Genomic DNA, 18860 nt, shown 5'->3' on the forward strand with positions numbered 1-18860 from the left:
CCCCCTCACACACACACACACACACACACACACACACACACACACACACACACACACACACACACACACACACACACACACACACACACACACACACACACACACACACACACACACACACACACACACACACACACACACACACACACACACACACACACACACACACACACACAGACTCACTTGCAACAGCCTCTTCAAAGCCTACATATCCCACATAAACATCCTCAGGGAACAAAAAGCTGCCAAAGCTGGTATTAATATGTATTTTTATATTTTTATAACTTTTGTTTATGTTTCCTGTTTTTTGTATAGGACTTCGTGTTTCTATCAGGTTTGTACAATGTTCACTCCTAAGTCTAAAAAATATTTTCTATCATCTGATAAGTTCAAGAAAGATCTGTGTAACGGTTCAGAAACTAATACAGAGGAGTGCTTGACCCCCATGATGTTTTTTAATTACCCAGTACCCATTTCCGCCTCTGGTATAAGCCTATATTATGCGGATTAAACGAACGCACACATGCATCTGTTTTACCGCTGTTTCAAAATCATTCATGATGTTGCATTGTCATCAAAATTGCTGATAATAGACAGTACCATCAATCCGAGTTTGAAAACAATACAGTACTGTAGCTTGATAGTTTTGACGAAATTTGTTTTAATAGTTTTTCTAAATAAAAAGTCACATAAATGTTGCGTTTGCTGTTTGCTGATATATTCGGGATAGAGACAGAAAACCTGAATTGGCCGGTCACACGCATAAATTGCAATCCAAAAAATTATTTTCTCTGAGATTTCTGACATGAAAGTCAACATTCAGTATTTTCTATAGATTACCATGTGGCCACGAATCGTCTTCTGTAATAAGTCAATAAAAGGTCAAAAGTTGTATTTTTAGCTTGTTGGAGTTCTTCTTCAACAGTGTTACCTTGAATTCCTGAAAAATAAGGACTTACAAAATGGATAGTCTTAAATATCTGATTTGTTATTTTATTAAGAAACTAAAAAAAATGAATGTCTGAACCGAGGATTAAGGAATCATCACAACCCCGACCAAGAAAGATATATTTCATACTTTAACACACATTTTAAACGGGCATAGAAAATATTTTCTAAAAGCTTTTGGAAAATGTAAGTACCACAACTCTTTGAATGTCATGAAGCTTTTGTCATTTGATTGAAACACTCACAGTTACTAAATAGACCTTGAGGTTAGGGTTAGGGTTAGGGTTAGGGTTAGGGTTAACCCTGTTTTTTAGAAAAAGTAGTTACAATCGGCTTTAAATTCTGGTGAACATCCCAAAAGTTTCCAAAGACACGTAGAATATCTCCATCTGATCGAATAATGCAGTAATAAAAATATATATTTGGATTTCAATCAACTAACTTCACTGAAGAACTGGAACAAACACCTACTAGATTTGGCCGAATAAAAGCATTTACTGATTGAATTATAAGGATAAGAGAGAATAAAGCCCACTTTTCTGGGACGTCTTTCCATCATTCTGTCCACCAACCCTGGATCTTTGAGGGCAGTCTCTGGAGGGAGTATTTCCAGAGAGGATGATGGGAGTTTCTGACAGCTCGTCTCCTCCCTCCTGCATGAGCTAGCAGGGCTAGCGGAGCGTTACTGGATTCCCTCTGTGGCAGCTGAAGAGCAGGAGAGGTGGTCTCTGGGGGGCAGAGGTCATCTCCAGGGGCCGAAGGCTGCTCCTCATCCTCACACTCTTTCTTACGCAGAAGACATTGACACTTTGGGTCTTTTCCTTGTTTTGGGACCATTACTTTTGGTTAAATTGCTTTGGATGTTATAAGCTATTTTATCAGCCCATTAGACGGCTGTTATCAGTGGTTATTACACGGCTTGGTTGAATACTCGATTCTGATTGGTCAATTCAGAACATGTGACAGGTTGTTAATACTGTAGTACAGACCGCTGTCAAGGACTATATTGACTGTTGCTAAGGACGATCAAGGGAGATAACACATATTTGAACCAGTGACCATTCAGTTCCCAAGCCTAGTCGCCACCGCCCAAAACAGTTAGCAGTTTAGTTTGTATTCTGTGAAGGAAAAAAGCCATGAATGCTTGCACATGGAGAATTCAAATCTATAAGCTGCTGAAGACACTTGATGTTAAAGTGTTTGATCTTCTTGGTATTATGTATATCTGTACAAAATGTGATGACAATTGATATAATGTATAGTGTACGATGGCAATATGCAAACCACACGCTGTTTCCTTATCGACTTGAGAGAGGGAATCTACCTCATACTGTTTCCTGTCAGAGCTCAAAAACTAATTTAAAGAACTCTTGAAAACGGTTCCACTTTGTCTAAAAGATTTCCTGAAATTGTCCTTATTCCGAGCACTCTCAGTTGGCAACCATTTATAAAAACATTTGATCCAGCACCTCTTATTTCACATCCAAAACTAAAATCAATTCTCACTAAATAATAAGCATTTGGATAATAGCTATAAATGCCAGAGACCATGTAGTGTTAGTGTGAGGAAAGGTGTCACATAAGAGAAAAGGAACTGTGAAGTGATTCAGAGTGGATCTTCATCGATGGCCAGTCGAACGCGGCACTACGTTCCATTCAGCAGATAATGACAGTGGTGCTCAGGAGGAAATTAAATGTCAAGCTACTGCCTTTGCTATCTGCTAAATGGAGTGCTAATTGCATACAAAAGCTGGAAAATCCAGTCACTGACACTGTCTGTCACTTTCTACTCTCACTTTGACCCATGGAGATAAAAGAAGACATAGAGAGAGACTTGTCTTCCTCTTTCTCTACAGATCTGTCCCACAGTCTCAGTGAAAAACTCTCACGGTGAATTCAGCCCCACCAATTTGTGTCACTGTCGAAGGACTTAAAGCTGGAATGAGCCAACAAAGCTCTGAAAATAGTTAGGAGTGAATGAATAATCCACCATGTGCGTGTGACTCATACCCATGAACCAGCGTCATTCTATAACATGACCCTCCTATTATCGTATGCAGTGAAGTGGTGGTGCAGCAGCTTACATTTGCTCATTCAAAGCTAATGCATGTGAGTCAGCGTTTCAAATAGTAACCGGCGAATAGCAAAATGTGATATTTGCTCTGTTTAACGTTAATGGATACATTCACTATTTCCTTTGAGATCTACTTTGAAATACTACATTGTTTGTGTGATTGTAGGAACAAAACAAGTAGAGTGGAATTCACTTCACATGTATTTTCTGTAAAATCTGTTTGTCTTCCTCCAGATTGTGTGAAATGTCATGTTATTCTGTTAAACTTCACAATAATGAATGTGAAGGTTGTGACAATTAGTGCTCTACATCACACCTGTGATCAGTTCTCCTGATTGACAGGTGAACCTCATTATAAGCACAACATGTTGCTTTCCTCCCCCCCCCCATGCTTTGTCAGTGGCACACAGTTCAGTTTTGGATATTTGCCTTGCACCCGACTGAATGATCCTGTTCGTTCAGAAAACTTTTAAATTATTCGGCGGATTACCTTTTAATGTATCAATCCAAACCTCCCCAGCAGACCAGGGTCAATGTACTGATAAGATACCTTTCCTGTCACCAGTGGCGGCTCCAGAGTATTTTTGTTGGGTAATCTATGGTAGGGCTAACCCATACAGTGGTGGGGCTCAAGTCAGTATTTGCAATGTAATTACATACACGCTATATCTCCCCCCTTGACAGTGAAACGTCACGCGTGAAGTTTAGATTATTATTATATTATATATCTCAATCCAAATTGAACTGTATGAAATAAAAAGGCACATTTGTCTTGTGGTAAATAAAAAGGGCGACCTGGAGCCAATCCTGCAATTTCCCCACAGGAGTTTACATGCTGAAAACCCAACCCCTGCAGGGGGGTCTGGGGGGATTCTCCGTCGGGACTTCCTGCAACAACACCACGACGTTATCTTGATTCTGATTGGTAAGATGTTTTATTGAGAAGACGATCACTACGGGACAAAAGTTTTCAAAAACGTTTCTGGTCTTCGGTATTTCCAGACAAGTGGCTGAAATCAATCTTACTAACTGCTGTCTGTGCAATTTACTCCATGCGAGTTGGCAGACTTTATTTTGCTTACCAGATCTCTCAGGTCTCAGCTTTCTGTCCCCAGAGTCAGAACTAAACATGGAGAAGCAGCGTTCAGTTATTATGCTCCAAATATCTGGAACAAACTCCCAGAAACCTGCAGATCCGCTGCAACTCTGACTACTTTTAAATCCAGGCTGAAGACTTTCCTTTTTGTCGCTGCTTTTAATTGAACTATTCATATCTTAAACTGCACTGTAACTTTTATCCATGTATTTTTTCTTTTAATGTTTATTTTATTAGCTTTTCTTTTTAATGACTGATTTTAAATGCCATTTTCTTAATGTCATTTTTTGTAAAGCACTTTGAATTGCCTTGTGTTGAAAAGTGCTATATAAATAAACTTGCCTTGCCTTGCCTTACTTTAACATGCAACATTTTGTATTCAGCAACCAAACTAGTCTGCCATACCATACAGTTGATCCGATATGCTGTAATTTATAAAACCCTACAGTCTATCAATATATTACAATATATCCCGTTTGAATGAAAGACTCTTTGTTCAACTGCTCGTATTCCCAGAAACACATACAATTTGTTTTTGAAGGCCCGAAACTTCAGAAATACACACTGGGCCTCTTACCCTCACAAGCTAGCATTAGCTCCATTCACGCCTTTTCTGAAGGGTTGAAACATGATGGTTACTCGCCACACCATTTACATCTACTCAATTAGCAGCTTTTACTATTTGAAGACATTAATTAACAGTTAACAATTTGTGAGTCATTTTAATTTGGTTGACATTAGATTTTACCTAAAGTATATATTTTGCCGCTCTTTTTTTAACCACTTATTGTAGTTTCTTTAAGCGTGACACATCATAGCTGTCTTCAATTATTCCTGCCTTCAACTAGAACGTACATTTAAACACTTTTTAAACCTGGGCTGCTTGTGTTTGCAGTGTGAACAATATGAAATTGACCCACCAACACACATTTGCTTACTATTTCCCATAACTTAATCCAATCCTAACTTCTATAACCACATATTTCATAGGAATGGGTTTGTTTTTAGGAAGAGTGTGAAACAAACCAAGGCTGCAGGTGGCTTACAGCCTCAGATTTCATTAAACAAACTCTCTTCAGGTCACAGGGAGTGTAGGCATCCATGAAACAGTCATTTATTACACTGATGGTGTGTAACTGTAATTTTACTGTTGAATTCAATGACACTCAGCGGCTCAGGAATGATAGAAACTGCTCTCCAAAGGAAACTCAAAGAATTCCTTCAATATTAGACCCATAACTCATAGAGGAGGCTGCACGACTGCACCATCACAGAGCTTTAAAAACAGCCATAAAGCTGTAACTAACACACAGAGAGCGCCTCTGTAATTGACAATAAAAACAATAAAAACAACTTGTGAATGGAGATGTGGAGACGGCAGTCAATGCTAATATCCCACATCCTTAAAAGTTGAGGCTGCTTGAGTTTTTAATGTACTGTAGAGAGCAGCGGCTGTTGTAATGAAATGTAATGAAGCTCTGTAATCAAAGGCAATCCCACAAACACACACAGGGAGAAAGAAAGCTGCAGAAAAAAACACACAGCTATTAATACCGCAAGTATAACACAAAGACTGCAGTCAGCTAGAAGTTGTAGTATAAGTGGTGCAGTAATGGAACTAATGGTAGCAGAAGTAGTACAGGAAGTAAAGTCGAACCAAACCATGCAGTGGTAATGAGGCATAAGTATTACACTGCTTCATAATTAAAAGAAGCAATACATGTTAATATTTTAAGTTAAGTCCTACATTTACAATATTATTTTAGTAGGAGAACACCCTTCAATCTAAATGCCCCTGCTAAAACACAGCAGAATAAAACAAACTGTTAATGTCTCCACATTGGCTGTGGATGTTCATGGTCACGAGAGCATACACACGTAATGATTGTGTTGACCTCTCTAACATCCACTGGCCAAACAATATTTAATTTAAATGTAACTGGCAAACTGACAAAGATTAGATTAGCATGAACTTTATTGTCATGCACAGAGCAACATGAAATGCAGTTTACTACTCTTTGCACTTTGTGTTTGGATGCAAAGTGCATGAGTTTTCAATAAATTCACAAATCAGATCAATGTACATAAATGTATAAATATTAATACATGTCTTTGGGTAAGGTGCATATTAGAGCATATAGACTAGGAATAAATAATAGCCTTATAATCAGCTTTAAATACATTTTTGTTAGTTTTTTGGTCATTTTCACAAATAAAAATCCAATTGGGCGTCGACCACTTTGACATCCAACACATTCATTCAATGGTGTAATGAGCAAAGCAGCCTGTAGGGGGCGCAACTGATTCTGCAGCGGCAAGATGAGTGTTTCTGTTTACTTTGTGATCAAAATACACTTGAAGCACAGCAGAATAAAGAAACTAAACGCTTATGTCTCAAGATTTGCTGAATATATTCATGGTCCCCAGAGAATAAAAACCAAAAGATTTTTTTCCACATCCACTAGCCACATTATCAGGATGAAATATCAAAATCTAGCAAGCAATATGCTAAAGAACAGCTTAATATTCAGCTTTTAATAGAACAAATATTTGTGATTTTCACGAAGATTGCGATATCAAAGTGGGTGTTGACCACCTCGACATCCAACAATTTGATGGTGTAATGAACACAGCAGCCTTTAGGGGGCGCAGCTGATGAGTCAAAGTGTTTCTGTTGACTTTTTGATCATTAGCTCGACACATTTAGATGATATGTTCATGAAACATCAAGTAAAAAATCAAGACTGTATTCTAGTTGTAGTAGAACTGGTGGAGTAATACAACTAGACTAGCAGTATAAATACAGGAGAACCATGCAGTGTTAATGGGGCATAAGTATAACATACCAACCAACCATAATACAATTGCTAAAACACAGCAGAATGCAATTTAACTAAACGAGCATGTCTCAAGCTTGTCTGAATATATTCATGGTCCCCAGAGAATAAAAAACAAATAGTTTGTTGACCTCCTATACTTTCCTCTGACATCCACTAGCTACATTATCAGGATGACATATATTACAAATCTAACAAGCAATATGCTAAATAAAAGCTTAATATTCAGCTTTTAATAGAAAACATGTTTGTCATTCTCACGAAGATCGCAATATCAAAGTGGGTGTTGACCACCTCGACATCCAACACATTCATTTGATGGTGTAATGAACGCAGCAGCCTTTAGGGGGCGCAGCTGATGCGTCACATGTTGTTCCTTCTCCACAGGGACACGATGAGTGTTTCTGTTTACTTTTTGATCATTAGCTTGACACATTTAGATTATATCTTCATGAAACATCCTTGACATCTTAACATTTCAACTATAGATGGTGCGTGTGTGATGTTGATGAGGCGTTCAGAGTCACAGAAGAAGAGTGAGGATCATCATCATAGCGCTTCTCTTTGATGTTAATGTCACGGCTGTTGTATCGACCTGGCAGCTCCACACACACATCTGTGTTCACTCACTGACATGACATGATCCTTTAATCTTGACCCACACACACCAACAATATGCTCTTACTTTCTGAAGAATATCCACATGTTTTTACGACTTGTCCTTATACATGACTTCACTCTTGAGGTCTAATTATTGGTCCCCAAACCGATAGCAGCACAAGTACACTCACACACACTCACACACTGCTGTCAGATCAGCTCACTGAGAGGAAATCCTCATGGGAAAGGTGATGTGCCAACTGTCACACACACACACACACACACACACACACACACACACACACAGACACACACACACACACACACACACACACACACACACACACACACACACACACACACACACACAGGAGCACATAAATATGAATAAATGAACACACACAAGTCCCTGAACACCCACCTCTGTCTCTCTTTATCACCGTTTGACTTTTAAGCTTTATTTGCATGACATTCAAATAAAAGAAAAACTGATATTTAAAGCTTAAATACAGACGGATAAATATGTGACAATAAGATTAGCCAAAATAAATACATTTGAGTTGAAAATGTGCCACAGTGGGAATGTCACAGTTGCTTTTTGTTCAGTCCTGATCCTGATCTGAGTGCTTTCATATCCGTGAATACTGACGCTGATACTTATACGTTATTCACTGTGATGTCTCGCAAGGCCGTGAGCTTTTTCTGTTGGAGCTTTGAAGGCGTGGGTGCTTAAAGGAAGACATTAAAGCAGCATTGAACTATACCACTGTTGATATGAACAATGGTGATTCACTGTGAGTGTGACGTCAAAGTTATTTATTTCTGATATTTCAGCCGAAGTGAGTTTTAATATTACTCTCCGAGGGTCATGGCAAGACTAGCATGAATGCTGCCATATAAGTGCATTAGTAAAGAATCCATCTCAGGCATGAATCATACATCAATATCCTCCTTTTATCAACCTTGATTATGAAAATATAGAAAAATATAAATACAAGGGAAAAAAAATCGTGTTTTTACGGTGAGTCTTCTGAAGAGCAACCAAGTGCACTAAATTGATGTTTCTTCTATTTGAATTAACTGTATTTTCTCTTCTCATAACAACATACAAGATTTTCCAGCAAATTCTAGCTCACTGCTTCATTTTCTCTCACACACATTCACTGTTTCCTTCCCTTTCAGCTCCTTTCCTCGAACAATAAGTCTACATGGTTCAACAAAAAATGTGTCCTGTTGACTGTGAGTGTTGTAGTCTTTTACTCAATGGACAGGTTTTGACATTGTAGTCCTTGTTCCGTCCACTTTACCAACAGCATCCCAGTGCACACTTATGGTATTCATACACTTGCAAAACTCTTACATTACAAAACCTTTACTAACCTTAACCATCTCAGGAGAACTTCCTAAATCACTGGGTACCACTTAGTCAAAGTTTGGAGCCCCTTACTATATATATCACAAACTATAACCAACACTGAATGTCCTGAATGTTTAAAAGCTTGGCTTGGAGAACATGACTTCTGAATGAGGGTAGTCTCTATGTGCTAACCCTCTACTTGCAAAACGTTTAAATGACCTCCTATCCTAACCTTTCCCAAATCCATGAGTACCAAGTAGTAATTGCCATTTTCTGTATTTTTTTGCCGCAGAATAACGTTAAAGCTTAGCTAATGAACTTTCAAGCAACCAGCAGGAGTACATTTTGAAAGTTGAAGAAACACACTCCTCAATGTCAGTTTCGGTAATTTATTGACAAGGATGACGACACCCTGAAACAGAGTAATGCAGCAAGATAAGCTGACAAAGTATTACATCCATGCATGTCATCAACACAAATATATACCACGACACAGAGTATAGTAGTATAATAGTATAATATATATATAGTATAATATATAGTATAATATAATAGTGGAAACAGTATTACATGAATGAGTGGACGAACGTCTCAACTCGAGGCGGAGTGAATGAACAATGTTTGAACTAAAATGGCCGCTCGGCACTACCGGGTCAGAGCACGCATAACCGGGCAGCGACAGCAGTGACGCTGCCCTCTAGTGGCCGGCGATAAACTCTTCAAAAGTATCAAGCCAAAATAGTCCTACTTTTCAGATCTCTTTCAAAATCGAATGCTAACTTCTGCTCAAAGACGAGTCAATGAGAGTGGAGCTCATCGCACTGTAATCCTCACTTTATAACAACTAACCTAAACATGGATCATATTGATATTTCTCTAAGTGGTCAATCTTGTATGTTAATATTGGACGATCTTTTCTACCTCACCTTGTCAAAGACTTGGGTCTTGAGCAGTGTTGGGGCTAACGCGTTACAAACTAACGCGTTACTGTAACGCAACTACCTTTTGCGGTAACTAATAACGTTACTAGTTACCTCTTCCCGTTGAGTAACGCCGTTATAGTTACTGTGATTTAAATGGGTGCGTTACTGCGTTACATTATGTGATGGAACTGAACCGAATCTCCCTGCGGATGTAATTTACAGTTGAATACAGCGATGTCCTCTCACAGCACCATGGAAAAGTGAAATTGACCAGAGAGGAGTGATGATTGGTTAACGCGGGGTAACATTTCAGGGTAAGCCAATCAGAGACAGAGTTGGGCGGGTCTTGCCTTATGGGGAAAATAGAGAGGCGAAGTCACGCCCATCTACTTCCGGTCCATGGGACCCCGGAAGCGAAAAATTATACATTGAATTCAATGGAGAGAGAAAACGTATCTTTTGATCCCGTTTGAATTGTGCCACGAACTACACATATGATGTTTGTCAATCTTAAACAATCATTTCCATGTCAAAAAAGTCACATTTTGTCGTAAAACTGTTGAAATATAAGACTATGAAAAATACGCGACTACAAAGACTACAAATCCCAAATCCCATTCTGGGTCGCGCATGTGATGTCACAGGCGATAATGCTCCAAGTGGTTGCGACTCGTAATTAAAGCGAAGAAGAAGATTTCATAACTGATTTATTCCCTCCAATAAATATAAGAGATTGCTCCAATAAATTCACTTTTACAAGATGCCTGTGTGCTTTGTACCATGTTGTAATCACAAAAGTGATCATACCACTTGCTCGTTCTATCGCTTCCCCTCTTATGAAAGGACCAGGAGTCGCTGGATCAGACATATCAGGTAATATCATAGGTAATATACATGTTGTGCATGGAACATAGTCAAGTTAGCTACCTAGCTAGTAGCGACGAGTAGCGAGCACGTTAGTTAGCATTACATTACTTAGCCTTGTCATTTTTAGTTGCCTTACCATTAAGTTATTATTTTATTACATGAAGTACACCAAAATGTTAAACAGTAAGAATAGTCATCATGGTAAGTATTTCGTGAAACATTTGAAGAGTGGCCTACTGCGCCCTCCACCGGGTGCTAAGGAAGCAGTTCAGGGAGAGTCGAAGGAAGGCAGGCAGGCAGGGAGCTTTGCATGACATTCTTCTGGACGTGTTTCATTGTGATGACAGTGAGGGTGAGTCAATCTGTTGGTTGGAAAGACAGTAGTTGAGTGATTACTGAGAGAAAATTATTAAAATAGATAATTATTCAGTGTTGTTACTTTAAAGTGTTGTTACTGACCTTTTTCTCTTTTATTTTCTTTACCTCACCTGTAACTGCTGAGACCCTGAGGAACATGCACACTGACCTGCTCTGGCAACCTGATTTCCACTGTACGTAATAGTATTTGGTTATGGTATATTATTTATATACATCAAAGGCACAATGCACCCCCCAGAGACACACATGTATTGAGTGTGATATTTTGCATAGGTCATGTGAAATCATCTTTACATACTAGAAAACTGTAGGAGCGGCAACTTGTTTTGAAATTGAATTTTTAATATCCGATAATAAAGTTGATCTGTTTTCTTTATTCTTCTCTCTTCCCAGCTCCATCCATCACCGTTCTCTGTTCCTGCAGGTCCTGCTTGCTAATAAATGCTTTATTTTTTTACAAAGTTACAAATAAAGTCAATGTATTGTATGACATGAAGTTGTGCTTCATTCTGAGTCAATAATAAATTCATTCTGCCTTCAACTGCAAAATGATTGTGGACTGCACCGACATCCATGTAGCTGCCCCCCAGTAAGATGAACCAAGCAAAGCTGACACTCAACATACAGCTGTGCTCTTAAGTTGACATGACGAATTTGTGAAAAATTGGTAATTATTTGGAAAAAATGACTGACGATGCAGAAAACTTTTTTTATTTAGGAACAGTGGTCAGGTGAAGCATTTATCACTACATATGTGTCACACTTAAAAGGCCAAACACACTGGCCAAACACACCTCGTTTACAACTCCCCAGTTGACAGCCATGACTCCGTCTAAATTGTACCCCCCAAGCACCCTCTTCATGAGGAACGCGCATGGAGTGGATGAAAGTCCCGACCTCAGCACAGCACCAAAATTGCTGGCTGTCAACCTGCCCTGCCTGTGTAACTGCCACTGAGGATTTGTCCGCTGTCCTATGGTGGCTGTCTGGATGGCAGCTTGCTGGTCTCTGCTCAGTCGCATTGAGGCAAGAATTGCCTCAAGCCCCCGACCCCCACGCTCCTTCACCAGCTCCGGCACGTTGAAAATGGCCTGATGTTGAGGCTGCAGCTCTGGCTCAGGTGACAAAAGCCATGCCATGCCATGCTGCGCCCCTCAGTGCAGACCTGAACAAGTCTACTTCCTCAGTGGCGATGTCTCTGGCCAGTGGGTTGTATGTCTCCTCTTGCTGTTGGTAGAGTTGAGACACCGGCTGGACTACTTTTGAAGTGCCAGGCTTCCTCCACTGGCACTCAACTTCTGTGGAGCTGATATTGCCAATGCTGCAGCGTGGCTGCATTTGTACATCCCCCGTGCACAACCACAGACGGCGCTCTGCATCACGCCATCCTCTCCCATGTAGATCTGTACAAATAAAGTAAGTACCATGTTTGTTAACATGCTATAATAGATTGAATGAGCAATACAAGGATGGTCCAGATCTGGGGGTGGGAGGGTTTATTTTTCCATAGTTTTGTCCTCTTGTCTGATTGTTGTTTGTTTTTTCTGAATTTTTTGTAATTTGTGTTGTATTGGTTGTGATTGTACATTGTATTTTTTTAAATGTGTATTACATTTTTGAAAAACATTTGATCAACAAAAAAGGATTTGGTCAGGGTCTAGACTCAGTGTGTAGTTTATGAATTAATCAATGCTCTCTACATTAGGAAAACATACCAGTGTACCAGAGGGAGTCACACACAGCTGTGCCTAGATAACCAAACAAATTGACAAGATAACCAAAATCCTTGAATCTACACACAGCAAATAAACTCAAATTACACAACGAGATGTAAAAAGGAGATCACACATATAGTCGATATAAAACTGGCCGCTTCAATCTGAAGAGCAACTAAAACAAAACACGGGAGTGTACCTTGTTCTTGTGAACACTAATGTTATCCACAGCATACACACCCGTATACAGTACACCCGTTCTAGGTTCTGATTGGCTCTCTAGGTTGGCATTCTAGCTTCTGACTGGCTGTCCAGGTTGTCAATCACAGCCGTGGTTCATATTATGCTAGTCGAAGCGTAACATCGCTAAACTTTTTTTCTTGACGGTTTTCTCAGTCAACTAATGCTATTGATAACAGTAACATAAATTAAAACAGCCCTGCACACTGCAGTCATTATATGCCGGGTCTGTGGTTCATCATCTTTTTTTTCATTCTCCTCCTTATTGACTGACATTAACCTTAAACATTGCACTCATATTACTCACCGAAACCTTGTAAAGCCGGTCCCGCATGCTGGCTCTTACAGAACCGACTAACTCCCCTTCCGTGTATGTACAGCTCTCAACGTGCCCAGACTTGTAGTGATTTTCACCTCGTTTTATACTTTTATTCTCATTCTGAAAGAATGAGGTGAAATGTGCCAATGTGACGGTCATCTTTGTGTTGGTGACGCGTATTGTGCGGGACCAGAGACATGTAGTTCACTGAGCGGCTTAACACAAAAAAATGTGTTACTTCACAGTTTTACGACACATTTTAATTTTTTTGACTTGCAAAATGTTCTTTTAAATTGACAAACATCATATGTGTCATTCGTGGCACAATTCAAACGGGATCAAAAGATACGTTTTCTCTCTCCATTGAATTCAATGTATAATTTTCCGCTTCCGGGGTCCCATGGAGGCTCCCGGAAGGGGAGGGACTTCGCCTCTCTATACACAGACACACAAACACTTGCTAACACACACATACACGGCAACGCCCACCACCAGCACACACACACACACACACGCACACACACACTGGCAGATGCAAGTATCAGCGAGAGCAGCAGCGCATTTACAACTTGGAGATATAACCACTATTTTCAATTTGTGTGGATAAAGGACGCACAACATATTACGGTCTAATGTAAACTGTGTGCAGGACAGAAAGCATTGTCCACATCGAATAACAGCAATGCCGATCTCCTGAAGCACCTAAGTAATGTACATGTGGGGAGTTGTCTTTTCTCTTACTGTGCCACAGAACAACACAAAAACTTGTATTTTTATTGTTATTATTTTTAAACTGGTCTTGAGTAATAAATCCACCACAGAAGACAAGCAGGTCGCCCAATTATTTTATTTTAGGTCCTAAGATGTTTGGACAGGCTTATCCTGCCACAGATACTGGCAGATCATTTGATTTATGAGTGCTGTGAGAATATCAAGCCAATTCAACAAATATTGCAAAAGATACTTCTAAAACAAATTGCCTATCCTCGCTTTAATTAGTGCTGCTGATATGCCCAATGACGTTTTTCATTTTAACCGCTGAAAGCTCAGCGGCGTCTGGAAATGAGAAGCTGCTACCTGGATGTTTTGTACACCGAGGCATAAAAGATCCAATAACAGATTTTTTTTTTGCCGTCAGATCTGAACATTAGAGAATACATTTTGGCAATCTGGGTGACAAAACTCAAAATATTTTTTCACTATAACACAATTTAAATTGTACACATATGCAGTAAAAATGCTGCAGTGTAGTTAGGAAAGGATTTATTTAAGACCCCAAAAAATGCAAATTTAAAGTTTGAATTCAAGCTATTGTTTGTATAATGATAAATTGTTTTATATGTAATTATTTAAGTAGAGGGTTTAAATACGCCAAATGTTTTTTTTTGCTTCTTCCTGCTCTATTTGTCATTTTTCATTTGTTTTGTTTAAGTATTATTACATTTTGCAAGACCATTACATACAAAAAGGCTTTAGTCTATCATAGTCTATTGAGATAATTAAGGTAAATATTGGTAACAACAACAGTAATCCCCTATTTTCCTCTGTACGTCTCGCCTTGATGTCTGAACTGACAGCTGTCTGTCAACGTGTCCGTGTGGATTGACAGGCTGACTCGTACGGTATCATTATCAGACGTTTCTATCAAACTGTCTGTCTTCTTCACTTTGAAGCAGCGAGACGCAAAAATATGTCCAACAACTGAACAATTGTTTCCGCTGCCTCTTGTCTCGCCCACGCAGTATCTCACTCTCTGAAGAAAAAAGAAGAACGCGGTTGATCTCAACAACATGGAAACCAATAACTGCGCACCACCTTCGCAGTGTTGTATTCAAGATACCAAACAAGTCTGAGTCAACGCTCACTTTCTGTTTCTCTAATCAGAAGAATAAAAGCTACTTTCCATTGCAGCTTGATTTACAACACTGCATGAAAACTCATATTGTATACCTGTTAGGAAGGAAAGTTTGTGACAATATGAGAATGATTACAAAAGATTGAAGGAAACAATTCATCATTAATTACAATTTTGTAATGCCTAACTTTGGAACAAAAAGAGTGATTCTGTAAACAATAATGAATAGATGATTGGAAACGTAATTACATCAGAAGCAACATTGTTGTCTTTTGTTTGTTCACACATACACACACACACACACACACACACACACACACACACACACACACACACACACACACACACACACAGACACAGACACAGACACAGACACACACACACACACACACACACACACACACACACACTCATACCATGTATACATCACTTCAGGGGACATTACATTGACTTACATGCATTTCCAGGAGACTTATCCTTACCTTAACCATAACCAACACATGCCTAACCCTAACCCTAACCCTAACCCTTAACCTTAACCTTACCCTAACCTAAACCTAAACCTAACCAAGTTTTCACCCTAAAATTAATGATTCCCCTTATGGGGACCTCCAATTTGTCCCCATAAGGGAAGCTAGTCCCCACACGTGACTCTGTAAACAGATTTAGGTCCCCACAAGTATAGTAATGCTAGGCCACACACACACACACACACACACACACACACACACCCCCCCCACACACACACACACACACACACACACACACACACACACACACACACACACCCCCACACACACACACACACACACACACACACACACACACACACACACACACACACACACACACACACACACACACTTAAATCCAGTTTCACACACATTTATGCCAACAGAAGGATGTAGGGGGACAAAAGGTTAGAAATGGTGGGAATGAAGAACGAAGGAAAATATATTGCATGCTTTTTTAGGTAAGAAAAAAAAGATAGGAAGTTAAAGGTAGATTTTAAGAAGTTGTCAAGGTAAAGAAAAGTCAGGGTATCAACTAAGACAATATTGAAAGGAGAAAGGAGGAAAGAAACAAAGAATAAAATGATGGTAAACTAAAATAAATTGAAAAGAAAAGAAAAAGAAGGGTGGCAAAAGGACAAATAGAGGAAAGGAAAAGGTAGGAAAAGAGGAATAAGGAGAGTAAGCAAAGTACGTCTGAATTAAAGGAGAAACCAGGAACTAAAAGCAGGAAAGGTTAAAATTAATTAAAAGGTTTATGAAGTACGCAACAACAAAGGGTGTGAGGCGGCTCGAATGTGTTTTTGCAAAGCTTGAGATGAAAGCAAATGAGAAAAGTGAAGTTTCATATTCACATTCAAACGACACGCCTCATGATTAGGATATCTGAAGATGTTCATTCTGTGTTTATGATGCATACGTGTGCTTTATGTCTTCGGTCACGTCCTCATTTCCCCTGCAGTTTTTTGTGTCGAAGATCAATTTCCCTGCAGGCTGGAATAAAGTGGATGTGCTGTGATCTAATCTGCTGCAGTATGAAGTGTGAGCTGATAGATTCATGATAAAAAGACATCGGGATCAGACCACCGGTCACATCGTACGAGTCTGAATCCCTCTCGCTTGGAGAGATGTTGGGGGGGATTAAGACTCAGCCTCCGGGGATGGAGACATCTTCCTGCTTCGGTCTTAAGTTCCCCGAGACAGAGGCTGGTCGTGAATTAGTGTCACTTTCACCCAGCGTTCACCAACTCCCTGCATTAGTGCATTGGAGGCCCTCGTGGTTGCGGCTCCCCGTCAGCCTTCCTCAAGCTCTCGCCGAGATCTCCGACAAATTAAACCCAGATTGTTATTACGGGTCGGCCACGGGGAAGTGTTCGTCGCGCTAATCTGAGGAAGAAGCGGCACCGGGGTTCACTGTTAATGGAATTACAACGGGTGTGATAAGAGGCCTCGGTCAGAGGAGCGCTCCTATCTCCGAGCCATCCTCAGGAAAAATGCAAAACATGCTATCCTCTTTCTTAATGACAGGCCAGTGTTAGTGTAGCGTGACAGGGAAACAACACGCGTTAAGAAGACTCCAAGTCCTGAAGGAGCGGAATTAAATGCACTCCGGGCGGTAATCAATCTGCATTGTTTACAGCCGCTGTCTGCCTGATGAGGAGCCCCGCTGCACTGCTGCCAAGATTAGATGCTGTTTGCTCCGCATAAAGAATCAGTCAGGGGAAGCCCGGACCAGCGGCTGCACGGTGATATATCACAGCCGACAGCTACACCGGCTAATGTTGCATTGAGAGGTGCAGGGAGGAGCTGGAAATTGGAAAGGAGTCCGGTTTGTTGGGGAGATTACAGCCCACTCCCTGCTGTAATTCCTCAAATGATGCACATGTTCAACAGGCTGAAGGAGTCAGCTCAGTGTTTCCTCTCATTTATTCACAGAGTGGAGAGTAGCCGGCCTCTGTGGTTTGCACCCTGTCTGCTCACTGTCTGAGGGGAAAGCCCTGCTTCCTCGGATAAAGACCGGAGGTACAGTAAAGTCCATAAAGTGACACAGTCATGACTAGTGCTGTGTACCTGGACTCACATTCAGGTTCAGGTCCGGACTCAAGTCCAGAGGTTCAGGTTCAGGTCCGGACTTATAAGTCCGGACTTGTGTCAAGTTGTGTGAGTAACTAAAGTGAACTTATTGTGAGCTAATTATCAATTGAAAATAAACTCATAATCAACTCAAATTCAAACTCGTCAGGTTTATTGTGCCCCCTTCCAACTTGTGTCTACACCATGTCTTTTCTAGAACTCTACATGTGTTACTAACTACACAACACAACTACATACATAGTGATGTACATACAAGACTCAATATGCAAGAGTACAAGTCTATGTGTTCTTGTTCAAGAACAACAGCATATTGGCATTGTCTGGGTGAAGTGTTGCTCTTTCGGCAGACACTATATCACCATACATACAAAGGAGTTAGCTTAGCTACACTACCAAATATGGCAACCAGTATCCCATGCTTGTCAGTAAGCTACACTACCAAATATGGCAACCAGCATCCCACGCTGTCAGTGTCCACTATGTCTAAGCCAGCTTCCCTTGACGTCACACAGATCTCGCGAGCAGTTGCGATATTTTGCGAGACTTCGTGAGCTCAGTAATGGCCGCCATATCAGAAGCCAAAACAATGTTTTTCGTCTTTTCTCAGCGCAGATTTCTCGATCTATGGAAGGTTTTAGATGGTTTAGAACACAAAGGAGAATATACGTAAGTACCGGTTCCTGACGTTCCGGTTTTAACCGGACTTGAACCGAAACTTTTTACAAGTCCAGTACCGGTTCGGCGTACCGGTACGCAGCACTAGTCATGACGTATTTGTGTAGGCCGATTTGAAAGATAGCATCGCAAGAGCTCCCTGAACAAAATGCCAAAGGAACATTTGTATTTGATTTAGAAATATTGCAGAAAATCTCTGTGGCAAACACGTTTATGGTGTTCAGCAGGATAGTCTCCACATGCTAACACGCATTTAGGATTTTTTAAGGATAAATGCAATCACCAGAAGTAAAAGCTAAGGTTGGGCTGTAGAGGAACTACAGCACGGTCACATGACTTCACGTCACCACCGCTAAGCTAAAGCCTGCTA

This window comes from Notothenia rossii, assembly GCF_949606895.1.
Source record: "Notothenia rossii genome assembly, chromosome: 3".
Taxonomy (NCBI): domain Eukaryota; kingdom Metazoa; phylum Chordata; class Actinopteri; order Perciformes; family Nototheniidae; genus Notothenia; species Notothenia rossii.